The sequence below is a fragment of the Carettochelys insculpta genome, chromosome 2, assembly GCF_033958435.1.
Source record: "Carettochelys insculpta isolate YL-2023 chromosome 2, ASM3395843v1, whole genome shotgun sequence".
Taxonomy (NCBI): domain Eukaryota; kingdom Metazoa; phylum Chordata; order Testudines; family Carettochelyidae; genus Carettochelys; species Carettochelys insculpta.
In genome coordinates, this window is record NC_134138.1 from 124,214,383 (window position 1) to 124,222,583 (window position 8,201).

At 47.8% G+C, this 8,201-nt stretch overlaps 1 pseudogene; it reads right to left on the reverse strand.

Moving 5' to 3' along the window:
* Nucleotides 1-6,798: 6,798 nt before the first annotated feature.
* On the reverse strand, nucleotides 6,799-7,865 carry LOC142008280 (N-acetyllactosaminide beta-1,6-N-acetylglucosaminyl-transferase-like; annotated as a pseudogene).
* Nucleotides 7,866-8,201: the final 336 nt, after the last annotated feature.

Below are 8,201 nucleotides of genomic sequence, written 5' to 3' on the forward strand. Positions count from 1 at the left end.
ATGTGTCAGCAGACCTTCCTGGAGCTCTGCCAGTGGATCACCTTCGCACTGAGGCACCAGAACACCCAGATGCAGCACGCCCTCCCCATCGAGCAGAGGGTCGCAATAGCTGCCTGGAAGCTGGCCATTCCAGACACCTACGGCTCCATGGGACACCGGTTTGGAGGGGGAAAGGCCATGGTCAGGGATGTCGTCATGGAGGGAAGGAGGCCTGAGCATGCACCCAGTGCGGGGGTGGAGGGCCTGGGAGGGGGGCCCGGGTGTGGGGTTGGGAGGGAGGGGTCCTGGTGGAGGCCTGGGGAGGGAGGGGTGCCAGGGAGGGAGGGGCTGGGCGGGGGTTGCCCGGGAGGGGGGGGTACGTGGGGGGGTCAGGGAGGGAGGGGCTGGGCAGGGGGATACCTGGGGAGGTGCCCAGTAAGGGGGCCCAGGGGGAGGGGCCTGAGGCACACTGCACACCCTCATGGGCGCTTGTGTCCCCTGCCCACAGGTGGTCCATGCACTCAATGCCATGCTGCTCCAGAGAGTCATCCGAGTTGGTGACCTGGACGCAGCCATCACCAGATTCGCTGCCATGGGGTTCCGGAACTGCTTCAGGGCCCTAGACAGGACCCACATCCCCATCTGCACCCCAGACCACAGCTGGGGAAGATACATCAACCAGAGGGGCTATAACTTTGTGGTCCTGCAGGCTATGGTGGACAGCTGGGGCTGCTTCCAGGATATGTATGTGGGCTGGGCTGGCTGTATACATGACATCCACATTTTTAGGTATTTGGGCCTGTGCCACTGGCTGGAGGTGGGAACCTACATCCCCCAGAGAGATCTCCCTCTGGGGGACACCACCGTGCCCCTCTGCCTCGTGGTAGACACGGTCTAACCCCTCCAACCCTGGCTCATGTGCCCATACACTGGCCAGCTCACCACCAGCCAGGAGCGCTACAACACCCGACTAAACCACGCCCGCCAGGTGGTGGAGAGGACCTTCGGCTACCTGAAGGGCTGATGGCGGTGCCTCATTGCCCGCCTGGACGTCAGCCTCCAGAACATCCCCCAGGTTGTAGGTGTGTGCTGCACGCTCCACAACATTGTTGAGAGCAAGGGGAAGCCTTCGTCCAGGGGTGGGTAGTCAACGCTTGCACAGGCTTCCCCCAGCTGGCCGCCGCACCCAGTCGCCAGGCCCATCGCGAGGGGATACAGGTCCTCAAGGCCCTGTGGGCCCATTTTGATCAGGGGGACCCCTGAGCACTTCCCTGGCCTTCCCCAGAGGGCCTCCCTCACACCGCCCCCACTGCCTGCACACCACCCCAACCGCCCACAAACCATCCTCCCAACAAACACACATCTCAGGTTCTTTGGAAAATAAAACTGTGGATTATTGAATGCTGGTAAACTGTCTCATGTGCACAACCAAAACTGGAACCTATATACAAGGGGGACAGCCATATACAAATGGGGGGCCAGCAGATGGCTCAGCCATCGGCCCATCAATCTGGGGTGGGGGTAGAGGGGCGCGACCCCCCTGGGTACAGGTCATGGCTCCCCACCCTTGTCCGCGGTCCCCGTCGCAGCTGGGTGGGGGCTGGGAGGACCAGCAGGTATGGCTGGGATGGCTCCACGGGCCAGTCTTCAGCCACAGTGGTGCTCCAGGAGGGAGATCTATGAGGAGCGCCCCCCTTCGCTACTGGACCCCTCCTCCACTGTCCCAAGGGGGGGCTTCTTGGGTGGGCCCCGGGGTGTGGGGCTGGCCTCCAGGCCGGACTCCAGCTCAGAGGCCTGCTGGGGCTCCGTGGCTGCGGTGTCCAATGTGGCTTGGAGGGAGGAGGTGTCCTGGGGGCCCAGGATAGCCCTGAGCTCCCTGTAATGGGGCAAGTGGTGGGGGCAGCCCCAGACCAGCTGGCTGAGTCCCAGGCCCGGGCATAACCCTGCCACAACTCCTTCACCTTGCTCCGGACGTGATCCAGAGTGTGGGCAGGGTGACCCTGGGTGGCCAGGCCCACGGCTAGTTGGGTGAATGCTTCCGCTTTCCGCCACTTGCTCCCCATCACGTGGAGCACCTCCTCCTCACCCCAGAGCCCCAGATCTCCATTTGGCTGCTGGGGGTGCCTGTGTCCCCTTGGGGGGGAGCCCTGGGGGCTGGCTGGATACCATGGGTGCTGTATAGCGGTTCAGGGCCTCTGGAGGGCGTGCAGGGCTAGCATGTGCATGTGCTGCTGCCTGCACGCTCTCAGGAAATCCGAGTGCATGGTGCTTTAAGGGCTGCCGTTCACGGTGATCATAGAGCCCCGCAGGGGATGGACAGCACGTCTCAACCCCTCAACTGATTGCCGCCATGGAGGACCCCGCTGTTTCAAAGTAGAAAGACACATCGTCTACACACGCCCCACTTCGACGTTGAACGTCGAGTTAGGCCGCTATTCCCATCTTCAGACAGGAATAGTGACTTTGACATCTTACTGCCTAATGTCGATATCAACGTTGCAATAGCGCACGGTACATGTAGTCGCGACGCACGCTGTTTCGACGTTGTGCTGGCTACTTCAAAGTTGCCAGCTAGTGTAGACGCACCCAAAATGTTTAAGGTACTGAACAAATATTAACTAATTAAATTTGCGTCGACTGTGTGAGTGAGGTAAACAATATTGACCTGACTTTTAAAATGTAGGTGATAAACTAAAATGAAGTGTGCAAGTTTACAAATTCAAGGCTTGATGTTTTATTGCTTTCACATGCAGTCATTAGAACTTATGGCAGCTGGACGTGAAATGTTATCATGAAGATGTAATTGATTCCACCGGAAGAAAGCAGTGGAAAATCTGACGTTTTGGTCATTTAGTTCTGTTTTATATATGAGGAAATGGATAAAATGAACTTCTAGGGCTGGCTGGAAAGTAATCATCCTGTTCATGAAAAATGTCAGTTTCACAATTTTTGTTCTTTGTTCTGCATTGGAGTGAAAATGAGATCTTTTGAAATGTTGAGAGATAGAGAAAGAGAGAGGCCATACACTGATTGCTGTGTAGTTAGAGCACTGCCCTGGGATGTGGTAAAATTAGGATGTGTGTCCCTGCTCTGAATGAGCTGAGTCTCCAAGTGAGTGCCCTAGTGACCAGCCTGTTGGCTACTGTCTCACTCTCCAGTTCTGACCTTAAATTCAACTGTGAAAACTTTCAGTTTTGACATGAACATTTTGACAATAAATGAAATAAAACTTCAGACCACCTGTAATTGCCTCTTATGAGTTCCACAGAACTTATAGAGGACACTGCTGGTGTAAGTGAGACCAGAACCTGGTCATACACATCCTTTTCATCAGTGTTCATTAGCTTAGTAAAGAATGAGAGAAACAAAGCAGCAATGGATTCCATTGCTCTTGAAGAGGAGCGTATGAGATTCCAATTTTAGCAACTAGGACACAGCCCTCTCTATAAGCATGGTTGAAGTTATCAACCATTTCTTTTCACACCGTTTTCCTCTCTCCCCAAGCATTACCAACTGTGAACGTCATGGACTCCATCCAGTTGACATAACACACATGTTCTACTGACTTACAAAAGAGGACCCAAACAGCTTCATATGCTGACCTCACAGCTGAAACTCATCCTTCCAGGCCACAGCAAGTAAACGAAATTCCCATGGCCTCATTCCCAAAACCACAACTGCAATGTGGCCGTTGGGCACAGAGGAATCTTTGCTTCTTGGAATGTGTAGGAGTGTGCAGGCAAAAAGGCTGGCTAAAGTTCATAACCCAACCTGGGCTAAACTGTTTCCCTAATGTAGTGACACACAATGGGCCCTATATCCCATTTTTTAATACTTATAAACAAAATTCATTCATTACATGTCCCTCACATTAAAGTATCATTGTGTCTTTGTGCTGAATCGCTTTATCCTATAAAAACATAAGTGCAAGACCAGATTCTCCATTGCCGGGCATTTCATGTCACCACCTCCACCTGTGCAAAATGAGTTAAACTTCTGTTCCAATTAGATGGCCACACATTTTGAATTCACTTTTCACAATTGCAATGCCTACTCCAGGTGACAATCAGCAGAAAACCTAGAGCCACTGACGGCTACCCTTTCAAAATCAGTTTTGTTTTGTCTTTTTAAGAGGGAATCTTCTTCATTTTAATATCAGCTGAACAAGAGGGCAGTCTGGAAGAAATGTCTTCTCCTATGCACAGCATTACATAGCAGGTGCATTGTGAGAGAAGGTTACTTTTTGCACATAGCTACAAGTGACATCTAAGATACCAGGAAAAATATTATATTCTCTTTTTTCTCATGTTGTTTCTTTTGTGTGCATTTGGCGGTGTTTTGCACAGTCAATTGGCAGCTTCGATGTGCAGGGGTGTATTGATGTCAATATTTGTGCTGGCACTTGTGGTCCTCCACCTCTGGTATACAGATACCAGAACACAATGTCCAGGCTTTGTAACAGGAAGGTGGCCTCTCTGCCAAAGGAGGAGTCATGTTGTAAACCATCATCCAGATGCTGGTCTGGGCACACTTCCACCACAATTGATCCGGCCCCAGAGTCACAACATCAGGAGGAAACTAGGTCAAGCCAGTGCATAGCTGCAGCAACTCTGGATGAGCCAGGAAATATCACGTTAAACCAAATCCTGGTTCTACAACCAAGTACATAAGGCATTTGAAACTTAACTTTATAATGCTATCTTCATGTAGTTTAGCATGTGTGTAATAAAAAGGTACCCTGCAGCTATTCATACAGTGCCAAATTCATTCCGATGCAGAGTACCAGCATAAGAAATGAGTACTACTGAAGTCCCACCTAAGTTCCAAACAGGGCTTAAATAGTGGCTTAAAGGGTGAACAGATCTTGTACTGACTCAGCGCAGAAGCTGTGTCCCTCACAGCTTTCCTTGCCATCTGCGTGGGTAAATTTTTGTATAGTGTAAGTCAGAGACAGAAAGTGTTTTCACCAGGCAAACTACTTGATGCTTGTTGAAAACCATATTTGTGCAATAGGGTGAGGTGGGGGGGGGGGATGGAAGTCCAAAGAGAAAACCCAAGTACTGCAACAGGCTTAGTTAGCTGAATCTTACCCTCACGAGTGATGGGGTTCAAAATCATAGAAGTGAATGGTGGGGAGAGAGAGCAATAGTAAGTACCAGAGAGGGGTAGGGATGAATTGCCAGCAAGCTGACGGTTGGACATTGACTATTGATTTTACTAATGTCCCAGAAATGGATGTAGCACTTATGCCGTTACTGGGGGAGACAGTTCAGGAAGTTGAGTGGAGATGTCCAGACTCACCACACAGGATCCTGGCTCAAGACAATAAAAATGACAGCTTGATACGGAGTGCCAGGGTTACAAGTAAGTATTTGTTCCTGTAACTAACGCTAATGCCCACGGGACTTTGACATGTTGCAAGCCAAATAAATGTTAGCCAATGATATGCTGATGGTCCTGTCACCACGATGACTTTACATGGCAGGTATTTGTGTCACATCATTGATTAACAGCAGAGCAGCTGACCAGACAAAGAGAAAAGGTTTAGAGGATGAGATAAAGAGTTTTTTCCAAGCCCCAAGCCCAGGGGCAGGGGGGATATGAATTAAGGCAATAAGGCCCATAAAAGTTACAAGCCTATCCATGACAGCACAAGGTTGTGTGCCATGGTTAAAAGCAGCATTCTTAGGACATATTAGCCGTGTGTACACTAGCCCCAAACTTCGAAATGGCCACGCAAATGGCCATTTCGAAGTTTACTAATGAAGCGCTGAAATGCATATTCAGCACTTCATTAGCATGCGGGCGGCCGCAGCACTTCGAAATTGACAAACCTCACCGCCGCGCGGCTCATCCCGACGGGGCTCCTTTTCGAAAGGACCCCGCCTACTTCGAAGTCCCCTTATTCCCATGATCTGATGGGAATAAGGGGACTTCGAAGTAGGCAGGGTCCTTTCAAAAAGGAGCCCTGTCAGGACGAGATGTGCGGCGGACAGGCGCGTCAATTTCGAAGTGCTGTGGCCACCCGCATGCTAATGAAGCGCTGAATATGCATTTCAGCACTTCATTAGTAAACTTCGAAATGGCCATTTGCGTGGCCATTTCGAAGTTTGGGGCTAGTGTAGACGTAGCCATTATGATATTTATTACAGTAGTTGAATCAGGGCAAGCCAAGCACAGATGTCTATTGCATTAGGCTCTCTGCAAACACTCAGTAACAGAGAGTCCCTGCCCTTCCATGTTCTACCATGATTTTGGATTTGTAGTGTGCACTACAGCTTATCACAGAACCCTGTTACAGAACCATATAACATCATTACCTAGGCTGTAACATGATTCTATTAATACAATTCTGTATTACAATTCTGTTGTCTCAGCTATTCTATGAACAGAGCTAGTGACAGAAAACGGTTTCACCTCATAGTAATAGGCATCAGTGACTGACAAGAATAAAAAAAGGCAACATTGGTTAACTCTCATAAAAAAACTCACTTTTCCCAGCAAAAGAGTAAGCAGCATTTTGCAATGCTTTGTTTATGTAATCTAATATTAGAATCAAACTTAGGTCCCTAGTCTGCCATCAGGTATGTATGGCAACGATTAATGACTATGTAAAGGCCCTACTGACGCCAGCGGCATTTGCGTACAATTATCTGGTTACAGGATGGGGGGAATGATACACATCAGTAAGTGACAAGGAGGTATTTTATAAAATACATTTTATATTGGCTTTTAAAAGTACTTTTACTCTTAAAAGTATCCCAGTAAAACTGCTTCCTTCTTTTTATACATAACATACACTTTTATATACTCATCTATTTATGATTGCCTAGAACTCTTGTCCCCAGTTTGTACTTCAATAATAGAAAATAAAACAATCCACTTGTTTTCAGGATAGCAGCTCCATTAGGCAGAATTATATAGGTTAAGAGAGAGCACACAGTAGAAAGGAAGTCATACATACCTGGTACTGAATTGAGCGTCACCCAAAAATGTTCATCTGGACTATAGGTATCCTCGGACCAGGCAAGTAAATCAATGGCGCGTTGATCTCTGAGAACAAACTCAGTAAATTCCCTCGTGACAGCAATATAAGCAGAGCCAAAGTAGATGATCAGATTGTGTGGAGCTGGTGTTTTTTGTATAAAGGTCGACAGCATGAAAGTTATGAAACTGTGTATTTGTTCTCTGTAGACATATTTGGTCCTTCTGGTAATATGGGCAGGAGGCAGACCTCCAGGAGTGATATTTTGCCCTTTAAAACGTTTCAGATACTGAACTATTTCCTTGTTGGTTTTCAAGGGAAAATCTTGCCCACATGTGTTGAGGAGGTACTTCCACTGAACCTTTGATTCTAGGAGGTCTTTCATGCAGTTCAAATCTGCGTGAAGTCTGGATATTCCAGCATATACCACAAGCTCCATTTTGGAGGCAAAAAAAGCATTAGGAAAACAGGCCAGTAATATCTCCACATTTTTCTTAAATTCAGCTGGTGCTTTCCTATCCACATGGATGCAGTAAACATTTTGAGGCATATAAATAGCCCTGAAAAGTCTTTCAAAAGTATCAAAGTCCTTATGAAGAGTTATGATGTATGCTAGAGGAAAGGCTGCTTCTTCTTCTGAGAGAGGACTTGTGATATAGTGACTTTGAATTATGTATTTGGTGCAACTGGATCTCCCAAATGATGTTTTTAATGCGTTTTCTCGCACAAAAAATGCCTTCTCTTCAATAAGTGCCTCACATGCTTCTGCTAAGAGAGAACTCACTGAGAGGTTTAACTTTTGTAAGTGTTTTTGTTCAGGTAAGTTAACAGTATAAAGAACTAATGAAACTGAAACAGTCAGAACAAGTGCAGCAAAGAAGCGAAATATCCATGATTTCATTGTTACTTTTAAAAACATTTTCCTCCTTCAAATATTACGAGGAACAGCATATGAAACATAAAACACCTCTCAGTTTTGTGGCTTCATCTGTTACAGAGCTAGCATTTCTTGATGAAGAAGAGGTTATGGCTTCATTCTGAGGCCTCCTATGTGGACGTTTCTTTGCTATCCTTATCAATATCTGTAGGCATCACCTTGATGAAAAGGTATCAGTGGGCTTGCAGAAGAAAACTCTTGTACTGCATTCTAAGACGAAACAGCAATGATTCCAGTTAGTGGATTGGTAGAGACAGTACAGATTTAAACATCTTGGAATGCCCATGTCTGATCACCATT